This window comes from Papaver somniferum, unplaced genomic scaffold (assembly GCF_003573695.1).
Source record: "Papaver somniferum cultivar HN1 unplaced genomic scaffold, ASM357369v1 unplaced-scaffold_132, whole genome shotgun sequence".
In the NCBI taxonomy this organism is placed as follows: domain Eukaryota; kingdom Viridiplantae; phylum Streptophyta; class Magnoliopsida; order Ranunculales; family Papaveraceae; genus Papaver; species Papaver somniferum.
Window position 1 is genome coordinate 15728900 of NW_020622381.1, and position 12236 is coordinate 15741135.

Here is a 12236-nt window from a genome sequence, read left to right on the forward strand (position 1 = left end):
TATGAAAACATTTCTTGACACAACCTTCATCTGGAGAAAATTTCATTATGTACAGTAACTCATGAGAATTAGTTTGTGCAGAAGAATTCCTTCTTAAGGCAGAGTTTTCCTTTTCCAAGGATTTACACTGTCCATGGGATAGAGCAAGTGATTCTTCAAGTTTCTCTTTCTCAACACGAAGTCTGTCTAGATCAGATGAATGCATCTTGATCAAACAATTTTCTCTAATTGAGCCTTCTTTAACCATCTTTTCAAGATCACAAATCTTTTCACGCTGTAGATTGTTTTCTTTAAGAAGTTTCTCAATTTTCTTAGAGAACGACCCTATAATGTTGTAGAGTACTTGTTCACGATCAATAGACCTCTCGAATTCATCCATGAGATGTACATGATCCTTGAGATCAACAAACTCTGTAGAATTTTTTGTAATTCTGGTGAGCTCCAATTCAGCTTTAGCCATTATGTCCAATGTCTTATTGGAGGAAGAGTGACTGACACAAGATGAGACAGTCTTCCTACCTCGGGATTCGGAAGAATCAACTAAGGAGTGATCCTTTGAGGTATTTCCGAGACACTTGAAAAAGTTGACAGCTTTAGGAAGCATTTTGGTATGCGCATGAGATTCTGTCCAAAGACTCAGATTGCCACAAACAAAGACTTATAAGGTCTTTAACGTGTTTGCCTGCTCTGATACCAATTGAAAAAGCGGGGGTCTAACAACACCACCTAATATTTCTCTTAGCAATCTGTATGGACTAACTCCGAAATACTTTATTAGAGAATCAACTAGACAGTCAGACTCAATCTAGATAAAAGTATCTCAAGGAGTTAATATCTCTCTCTTGATTTGATTTTTACTCAAGCTAAAATCAATAGCGAGTCTTTATCAAATACAAGGAATAACTTGGACGGTACCAAAGACCAATGTCCAAGGATCAATCAATATCAATCAACAACCAAAGGTTGGATTTCCAATTGATGATCACGAACGCACAACCTGTATTATTTCAATTATATAAAATATAATGCAGAAAAGAAATAACACAGACACCATAAGTTTTGTTAACGAGGAAACCGCAAATGCAGAAAAACTTCGGGACCTAGTCCAGATTGAATACACACTGTATTAAGCCGCTACAGACACTAGCCTACTCCAAGCTAACTTCGGACTTGACTATAGTTGAACCCCAATCAGTCTCCCAACGATCCAAGGTACAATTGTACTCCTATGCCTCTGATCCCAGTAGGATACTGCACACTTGATTCCCTTAGCTGATCTTACCCACAACCAAGAGTTGTTGCAACCCAAAATTGCAGACTTGATAATAAACAAATCTGTCTCACACAGAAAAATCTATCAAAGGATAAATATGTCTCCCACAGATAAACCCTAGGTTTTATTCTGTCTTAAGATATGAAATCAAGGTGAACAGGAACCAATTGATAATCCGGTCTTATATTCCCGAAGAACAGCCTAGATTAATTAATCACCTCTCTACAATCCTTCCTGACTACACAGGCGGTTTGTCGAGGAATCACAAACAGTGAGACGAAGATGTTTGTGACTTTTTTATCTTGCCTATCGGAGAATTCTCACGATCTCAAGCCAATCAAAGATTGTTCTCGTACGATAGAAGATGCAAGATCAGATCACACAACTACGATAAAAGTAGTATCAGTATGGCTTCACAATCCCAATGAAGTCTTTAAGTCGTTAACCTGGTTTTAGAGAAGATGCAAGATCAGATCACACAACTACGATAAAAGTAGTATCGGTCTGGCTTCACAATCCCAATGAAGTCTTTAAGTCGTTAACCTGGTTTTAGTATCACACAGACGTGTGGGGTTTAGTTTTGGAGAATGCTAGATGTCTCCTTTATATAGTCTTCAAATCAGGGTTTTTCCTTAGTTACAAAGCAATCCATATTCACCGTTAGATGAAAACCTGATTTAGATTCAAGCTAATATTTCTCAACCGTTAGATCGAAAACTTAACTTGTCACACACACTTGGGTAGACGTTTACTGGGTTTGTGAAAATCATGCCCAAACGTGTACGTGTATGTTGGTTCAACATATTAACCCAAAAGGTTAACCATATGAGCATTTCATATTAACCTTGTTCTTCTTCACCATAACTAGTTCAGTTGACTCAAATGAACTAGTTAGAGAGTTGTTCAATTGCTATGAGATCTTATGTAACTATACAAGACACAATTGAAACAAAGATGATTCGATTCGATTGAATCGGCTCATGAAATTTATATCCACGATTTGCATAAAGCATTCCTTAGTAATTTAAGTTTCATGTTCAGAGCACATCTTTAGATCATAACCTCTTAAGCTCACAAACAAGTTCGCGAACTTAAGACAACTAGTGGAGTTTTCCAAACTCAGCAGAAAATCTCGGCAAAGAGACATTCGCCAGTTCGCAGACTAGGTTCGCGGACTAAGTTCGCGGACTTACACGCAAACGAGTTTTTGGAAAATCCCAGCAGAAATTCTCGGTACAAGAACTTCCGTCAGTTCGCGGACTTGGAAGAGCCAATTTCTCCGGTTTCTCTCAATCAACAAAGTTCGAAAACTCCGGATTAAGGAATACATGGTTATGTAATCTAAACTATCATTCCAATCATTGAGACATTCTCAGAGGACGTTATATAGCCGTTATTCACAGAACGTTTCGCGTCAGAGCAATTCTCAAAGTAATTGAAACTTTTCATGAATTTCGTCACTAGGTGAAGATAAACTTGATCAAAGCGAAACGCTTTACCAACACATGATTTCGAGATATAGATAGGCGAGATATAATCGGCTCGAAATATCAAATGTGTATGATACTGTCTATATAGCATACGACTTTTGTCTCATAAGAAGTAGGAGATAGAAGAGATAGACTTTTGAGTGATAGATAAGTTCAAGTCTCCACATACCTTTTTGTTGATGAAGTTCCACGGTTCCTTGAGTAGATCTTCGTCGTTGTATGATGAATCACCATGAAGTCCTTGTGCTCAACTACACTTTTTTATCCTAGTCTGAGACTTAGCTATGTAGGCTAGAAATCAAGACTCATAGTTTTGATCACTAACATTGACAAACATGCTTGAGATAGCAACGCATGCGAGTTCGACCGAGCTATGCTCTAATAGATGTCATCTCGATGAGGAGATCGAGTATGCCATTTATTGTTTCTTTAATCAGGTCCAAGTTCTTCGTGTGATCTCCTATACCCGTGCTAACTCGATCAATGTTGGGATTCTTCTGGCTACACCACCAGATATATCGTTGGGAAAAATGGCATCTTCATTGGAGGAACTTCGACCGGGATATGAAGTTGTTGGGGCAGTCCTAAGACCAACCATTTTGAAAATCAGCCAAATGGGATTGGGTATCGAAGAAATTGACTTCACAACCGAGAGACTAATCTCCCACTGTGGTCGCCAGTTGTTTATGGGTGAAAACTGTTTCTGTTGGTTTTGGTAAATTTGAGTGTGTGTGGATGAGAAACGAATCTAAACCCTAAACAAATGCACTGCACGGGAGTGCTTTTGATTCGAGAGATCAATCTATACAATTCTGGCCTAAACCAAGAAATGGCCGTTCCAGACTTGCTTCGGTCACAAAGTGAAGGAGATGGGGTTGATCTTAGGGAGAGAAGCGAAGAAGGTGTTGAGATTGTGAAGGTGTTTGCTGTTTATGACTTGTATCAGAATGTTGAACTGGCTTGCACAATGTAAGCTATCAGTTCTGGGTGTTTTCTGGATACTGTGACAACACTTGGTTTTCTTTGTGTTGTTTGAAAATAGGTGAAGGACCTATTTATACAAGTCATTGAGCGCAATCCTCATCTTGTAGGAAGTGGAGGAAGTTGAGTGATGGAGTAGTGGGGTCGTGTAGGTGATTGTCACATGATCACGCCTTTGCCCACTTCCCTCATCATTGTTAACCTTCCATGCCTCCTGACACGTTCTCGTAATGGGCGCGTTGCACGCCGCACGCTATAAACCGCCATACCAATACCCCAGTAAGTATCCCCCAGTTTGTGACATGTTTGATGTCTCGAATGAGTGGGTCGAGTCGTGGGACCCGCCGTAAGAAATAGCATACAGTGCTATCAGGTTAAATAACTAAGTTAAAGAATTGATATTCATGAAATATCGTGTATGCTCGATGCATATAATGCATCGAAAACAATCAATATGTGTGAAACATCGCTGTTTTAAAGCTTAACTGAATATGTCGCGGGTTAAGCGTCTTAAAATGGTAGCATGTCCAACCATCTTCGAGTGATCGTTTGGAGACCGCGTGGCAGGCTACCATCTGGTCGATCACTCACTGCGGTAGAGTGGCGGACGGTGACCACTGAGGCGCTTCATTGGTCGCCTAACTTTAAGTCTAAGTCGTCCGTCCAAGCTGGCAAAGTTGGGCGGACTAGATGATTTACCGGCACATGTTTGCTGCCGTTGATAGATTTTAAGGTTTTAAAGAGGTGCGGAACATCCCCTTTGGCTTGAGCGAGTTCAAGCATGGGCGCTTATTTTGGTGGGACCGACCGATCATGCGTGGAGACGACCCATTTCTGTGCATGTCTACACCTCTCGGTCCCATGAAGGTTTGACCTAGGCCACTCAATTTGACTGGCAAAGATGAGCGGACGTGATCGATTTGCGACAGAAATCCATTGCCGCAAAGGATTAAAGTCCACGCAACATTCCATCTTTGGACGAACGTTTCGAGGTGCCTGGCCAAAGTTTACCTAGGCCGTCCGGATACACCCACATGTGAGCCCATAGTGATCACATCAACATCCTTGGGGCTTCTTGAGACTATATCTACATCCTCCGTTTAGGCTGGCGAAGATGGATGGACGTGATCGAACTACGACAGATGTGCATTGCCGTAAACCCTAATTAGGGTTTTGAAACAGTAACGCACACGTGACTTTGGCCAAACGATTTGGTGAGCTGTGTTTCTCCTTTGGGAAGACCGATCGTGTGGGGCCCACGTTGGGCTGATGGTGAACATATGTGCACCTTCCTGATGGTCCTAGGTGCGATCTAATCCATCCAAATATGCTGGCTAAGTTGGATGGTTGTGATCTATTTAAGACACTAGTTGGATTTCCACGACCCTTTAAAGCATCACGCAATCCATGTTTTGAGCAAACGTTTCATTGCTCCATGGCTTTGCCGTGAGAAAACCGATCGGGTATGGGAGAAGTGGGCCCGCCAACGTATGTGTTACCGCTTCCCTGATCATTCGCGGGATGATATAATCCGTCAAACCAGGCTGGAGAAGTTGGACGGCCGTGATAGTTCTAAGACTGCCTTGAACAGTCTAGATCATTCGAGCCTTTCCCAAAGCAACACGGTCATCCTTCTTCGGACCGGCGTTTGACGGACGTTGGGAGTGTAGTGTGGTGTTCGACCGGCTAGGGCGTAAGCGGGCCCGCCGGTGGTCATCACAACAATTGCCTATTTTTTCCAGGGTGACTAGGCTTGTTAAATCGCGCGGCCAACTTGCGTGGTCGCGAACATTTCTGAGACTGATATGGACAGTCCATATTTTCCTTAAGGAAATTAAATACATTCGACCGATTTGTTTCGCTCGATTCGAAAATCTCTTTGTCAGAGAGTGATGCAGCCTGTACGGGTATTTCATGCATATCTCAAAATTGGCACTTGGAGATTCATGTTACTCCGCTGAGAGTGAACACTCAGTCGTCATGTCATGCTAATAATGAGAGTTCGGCTAGGAACAACACATGAAATACTAGGCAAATCATGCATTAATTAATAATGCTAAAGAATTCACAGAATATTTGGGATTGCTGTTGCATGCACCATTCTGGGTGAATTTTGTGTATTTATTGAATTGCTTCGAATAAATAAAGTGGAGAGGTTTTCTGCGCTCATCACTTATCAAACGGCTTTACCCTTTGCAGGATGTCAGCGCATTAAATTTGGTTTCACAATTTTAGCCCTGAACAAAAATCCACCATCAACAACGGCATATTAAATGCAAGGTTTTACAATTTTAACCCTGAACTAAAAACCACCATCAACATTAAGTCCCCTGCTTAACACGTAACAGTGGCGTTGTTGCGAGGTAAGCATGAGATGGTGACAGAAGAGAATAATAATCGAAAATGCATGACATAAAGAGTTGGCCGGGGAAAAATCCGACTGACCTTGGCAAGAGGCACGAGTATGATCCCTACGCTGGCGGCTCGGAGCGTTGGCGTACTTCTGGCTCGGCTAACGGGAGTTGGCGCTTGGAGCGTTGGCGTGGTGCTGACTCGGCCATGGAGATTGGCGCTTGGAGCGCTGGCGTGGTGCTGGCTCGGCTGTGGAGATTGGCGCCATGGAACATTGGCACCACGGGCCAAGTTTCCTTCTTCCGCACATGGCCCAAAAATGAAACCTTCTTCTACTCAAACTCCAAAAAACGCTATGCGTATATAAAAGGCGTTCCCATCTTCTTTATTTTTGTATCGTTGGCTTTGTTTCCGCGTCTTCGTGTTAGCATCAAAGATGCATCGTTCGTGAGTGGATCAGTGGAAGGAACAACAAAATTAAAAGCAGGCGAGTATATTTCAGGTATGTATTCCAACGTCTCTTCCCTCTTGTTTTCTCTTCTGAATTGGCGTAAACCCTAGCCATAGGGATGTCTTCCATGAACTTGTAAAAATACTCCAATATGAATGATTCCTCTTTGCCAGTAGTATTGTAGTAGCGTTAACCACAACATTAATAGTAACAAAGTCGATCATTATGCAAAGAAAGCGTGTATGGGCGAGCGGCCGCCGTTGGCTCCTTCCTTCATAAAACCTAGCTTTAGTTTTTCTTCTTTTTTGCGTTTGGCCGAGGGCACCATTGCCGCGACAAAACACGGTTTTGGCTAAGAGCATATTTCCCGCGGCGAGTATTTATTTCAGCGAACATCAGTCCCCATTCCTCTTGGCTGCAAGTGCCACGACATGTGGCCAAACAAAATTTTCCGTAGAAAATTTGTTGCTGGCTCTTAACCATTGTATCCAATTTTTTGACAAAATCTCCGCGTATGGTTTTGGCCAAAGTAGTAACCTTTTCTGTTTTGCTGGTCCTAGGGAGGGAAGAGAAGAAGGTGTTGAGACCAAAATGATTAATTCTGAAGGTGTGGCTATTTTATGACTTGTATCAGAATGTGGAACTGGCTTGCGGAATGTAAGCTATCAGTTCTTTTTGGTGTTTTCTGGATACTATGTTGTTGTTAACCAAAAACTTGTTGTTTTGTTGAAATAGGTAAAACCTATTTATACAAGTCATATTGAACGCGCCCTGATCTCATAGAAAGTGGGAGTGATTGAGTAATGGAGAAATGGGGTTATGTGTAAATGCCAGAGACCACGTTCCCACCATGGAGAAAACTGATTAGTTTACACTCACTACTTCTTACTGCCACTAACTGCCCTGCTTTCTAACACTTTCTTATAATGGGTGTGTTGCACGCCACACGCTTTAAACCGCCAGACCAATACCTCGATGAGCATCCCTCAGTTTGTGACATGTTTGATGTTTCGAGTGTTTTCATGGAAAAGATGTAGCAGATTGCTATATGTGGCAAGTCAAAGTTAGGAGACTTGCCACAGGAGAATAGCATGTGATGATATTATGCTTGTCTTAGTTGATCCCCAAAACTTGTCACAGGCCTATCAATTCTGTGGCGAATTTGGACGGCTGAGATCGTAACTCATGAGAAAGGGTGGCCATTGATTATGGCCACATTCTGTTGGCGCCTGATGGTAGCACGGTGGCGTCATTGGCTCATGTCAATGGCGTAGTGGCATATAGCGGCATGCCAGTGGCATAGTGGCGCCTGGCGTAGCCATAACAGCTATTTTGGCATATTGGTGTTAGACCCAAATATGGCTCCAGAAATATTGGCCATGTTGCTATATCAAACTTAAGTCCTTAGGAGAATTACTTGACCTAGTTGGCGTGGAAACTTTATCTAAATTAGGGTTTGGCATATCGAAACCCTAATTAGCTCGTGTGGCATGGCCGCGACATGGTGGTGCTTTATGCAATCGGTGTCATGGCCACATTAAAGGAATTATGGCAGGCCATAATATGGGAACAACCACAGGCGCAAGGATGGCCACCGATGATTATAGAATGGTGCCATTTTTAGGGTTTGTCGGGTCCCACATGGCTCGTGGCATGTTGTAAGGCCAAAGTGGCGTAATTGGGCCACGACTGGAAATTAGGATTTCAACTGATGCCACTAAGGCAGAGCCGTGTTTGGAATACCCTAATTGGAATATTTTATGGCGTTTGGCCACGAACAAGAAGTGGGTTAGCATGTTGGCGCATTATTTATGGCATGTTGACACGTTCGGCATGCTACTGCGGCAAAGTGGCACGTTTGGCATGTTTGGCATGTTCCGCATGCTACTGCGGCAAAGTGGCACATTTGGCATGTTTGGCATGTCAATTGGCGTATTGGCGCGGCATGGCATATTCGGCATGTCACTAGCATGCTGGAGCTGAATGGCATGTTTGGCATGTTTGGCATGCCAATTAGCATGTTGGCGCGACTTTTGGAAAGCCAATGTGGCATTGTGACCATCTGGCGCAATTTTTCCTCTTTTAATACTGTGGAAGGTTTAGAGCGACCTGATTGGTCAATAAAAAGGGGTCGACCAAACGTGGGCTTGGCCACACTTCTAGTGTGCATGTGGCGGATTTATAGCAACCTGATTGGTCGATGAGAAATAGGGCCAACAAGTATGGGCCCATCCACAACTCATGCGCGTGTGGCAGGTTTAAGGCGACCTGATTGGTCAACGGGAAAGAGGGGTCGGTCGAGCAGCATGGGGTGTGGCCACTTGTAAGTAGCGCCGGCTGGCCTATGGGATGGCCACACCTACCTTGGTTGCTACTCCTATTCCGCGTCTCCTTTTATTCCTTGTTTTCTGATTGTGGGTAGGATTTTGCACATACTAATCCATGGCGGATTAATTGCCTAGTTCTCCTAGGCTTAATTTCGACATGCGAAGTCTAATATACTGCGCAAAGCACAAAACCCTAATTTTTGCAAATTAGTTAGGGTAATATCTGAATCTTGTGAATTATCACAAAATTGATTGAATTCACAGAGTTCTTTAAGTTTATTGCCAGGGAGCATTATGCTTTCCGATTGAGTACTTTTATGCAAGGACCTTAACCTTGATACTTGGAAATTCGTGCTACTCTGCTGCGAGTGAGCACAAATTGTAATGCCATATCAATATTAAGGGTTCAGCCCGGGAACATAGCACAGAAAGTATTCAAAGAAACTTATATTAACTGAATAATACAGGCAAGGTGCCAAAATTACAGAATATCTGGGATTGTTTTTACATGCAACATTCTGGATAAATTTCATGTGGATATATTGAGTTACTCAATAAATGCGCCAGTGGAGAGGTTGAACACTCGTCACTTTACATGGGCCTGTCTCTTTGCAGAGTGATGATATATTAAATGCAAGTTTTTACAATTTTAACCCTGAACTAAAAACCACCATCAACACCAACGACAAAGAAACAAACACGCCAAAGGAATTGTAGACAACACCAAATATAGCAACAACTCAAGAAAGAATTGAAGCACAGGAAAAAGAATTTTTTGCTGGTGATGATGGTGCTGGAGGAGAAGATGGTGCTGGAGCAGAAGATGATGAACATCTTCCAGAAACTCAGAAGGTAGCAGAAGTAGCTGAAGAGCCCACATTTAATCTACATATTTCACAAGGAGAAGATGGTGCTGGAGGACAACAACAACAAGATGTTGAGATGTCAGAAGAGCCAGTCGCAGAAAAACCGCAACAACCCACTATTGTGATTCCAGAAGAGCAAGTCGCAGAAAAGACGCAACAACCAGCTGTTGAGACGGCCGTTGCTGAAAACAAAGAAGAAGACTCAAATGAAGCCGCACATAATCATCAACTCCATCCACACAAGATGTTGAAAACAAAGAAGACTCGAACGAAGCTGCAGAGAAGGAGCTAAATACACAGACATTGGTACAGAAAATATAAAACAAATTATGTATCTGAAAAACCATGAACTCCTTGAAGTTTTTTTTTAATGTCGAATCAACTATATACTATTTATCATTTTTAATCAACTATATATTATTTATTATGTTGTTGTTTTGCTGTTTAATCAACTACTATTTACTTAATTTCAAAATAAATTGGTTATATTGGTTATATCTAACACATTTTGGTTACATGAATCTGTAGGAAGAAGAATTAGAAGAGGAATTTGTTCTAAGAACAAAATTTGGAAAGAAGCTACCTATGAAGAAATACTCTAATAAAGGAAAAGCAAACCAGGAAGAAGAGGATGGGAACCAACCAGGAAGCAAGGTAAGAAGAATTAAGGAAAGGACATCAGGTAATGAAATAACATCCAGTATACTCCTCAAAGATTGTGACCTAGGGAAGCAGCAGAAGAAAAAACACAAGCCTGATGAGAATAAAGTTGAAGAAGAAAATCCTTGTACTTATGTTAGCCGGTTGTTTACAAAATTACCTCCGCTGGAAACAATGGAATGCTTTCAAGATTGCAAGGATACAATAGAACCAACCTTGATGGAAGTACTGGAGACATACTTTTGGAATGCCAACAACCTGTAAGTATAAAAACTACCTTTATGTTTATTTAAAAAATCGATGCATTAAAAGTTATGCTTCTTATGAAATAAATGCATAACAAATTATGCTTCAGAAAAACCTATGCATAATAAAATATGCTTCTAAAACAATCCATGCATAACACAACCCTCTAGTTTATGGTTCTGCCGCATGTCACTTGAATAAATATCTCACTAATTATGTCTTCTAAAGAAATTCGGCTTGGAGTATCGGAGAAGGAGAAGACCCGTACTTATGGGATATTCGGATTCACGGAGATGTAATAAGGAAGCTAATGAAAAATGAATACCTATAAGAACAAGTAATCCACTACTACAGTTACATGTTGTTCAAGAAGCGGAAATATGAAGACGAAGCTGATAGTATTGAACAAAACTATGTGGAGTCTGCATTCATGAGGCCAGATGCTTGGGTAAGTCGCAAAAAGAAAATCATTTCCCAACACTTTAACTTTTAAAACTGTTACTTTTGCTATATAACAAGTCATCATAACTAAGTTTTCTGCATGACAAGTTATTCATCACTGCATATCCTGTTATGCCAATATTATTGCTTCTGCATAACATGTTATGAAACTAGTTTTGAACTACATAACAAGTTATGCAACTAAATTTAAACTGCATAACAAGTTATTCGGCATTGTTTCTTACACCTGTTGTGCACCTCCACTAACTTTTTTTTCCTACAAAATATTTCTTTTGCAGTACTTTGTTAGAAACAAGGACAAAGATGGGATTGCAAAATATGTTGGAGGAGTCATCTTGAATCTCCCTATTAAAGTTAAGAAAATGTTCATTCCAATGAACTATATGACAAAGGAAAACCCTGTTGGTACACATTGGACATTGTTAGAGTATGACCTTTCAGAAGGTGAGTGGAACTTCTATAATAGTCTTTCAAGCTATAAAGTTAAATGCAAGAACCAAGCTCCTGTAATGGCAAAGGCTTGTATGCCTTATTTTATCCAAAGATATGACGAACTGAAACTATCATCACAATTCGTGGATATAAAGAGGGAACCGCTTGTATACAAGCATATTTTTTACAAGATTGTTCCTGAACAAGGTCATCACCCCGACTGCCTCATATTTGTATGCTACTATATGAAGATGAGTATGAAATGTCAAGTCAGACAGAAATGGATGAATTTGGGAAAGGAAGATGTAGTAGAAAAAGTCAACAATAAAAGAATAAGTATGGTATTGAAAATGTTGACAGATCCTGGAAACAGTTGGGCGATAGATGACAATGAAGACGTCTTGGATGAAGTTGCGCGTCAATGTGATGAAGTTGTGCGTAAATGTTCCTGATGTTGTGCATAATGGGAAGGTTCAAAAGTAACTTTGTTTTAACAACCTGTGTGTTGTTGGTAGGTTTAGAAATTTAACTTGTGAGTGAAAACTAATGGGAAAGTAGCTGGTGTAAAGCTTAACTTCAGTCAGTAGTTATGTGTAATGTGTCGGTATGAAGCTTGTCTGAACAACTTATATCTTGTTATCTAACGATGTTTATATATATATATATATATATATATATTTATGTTTTAGTGCTTCT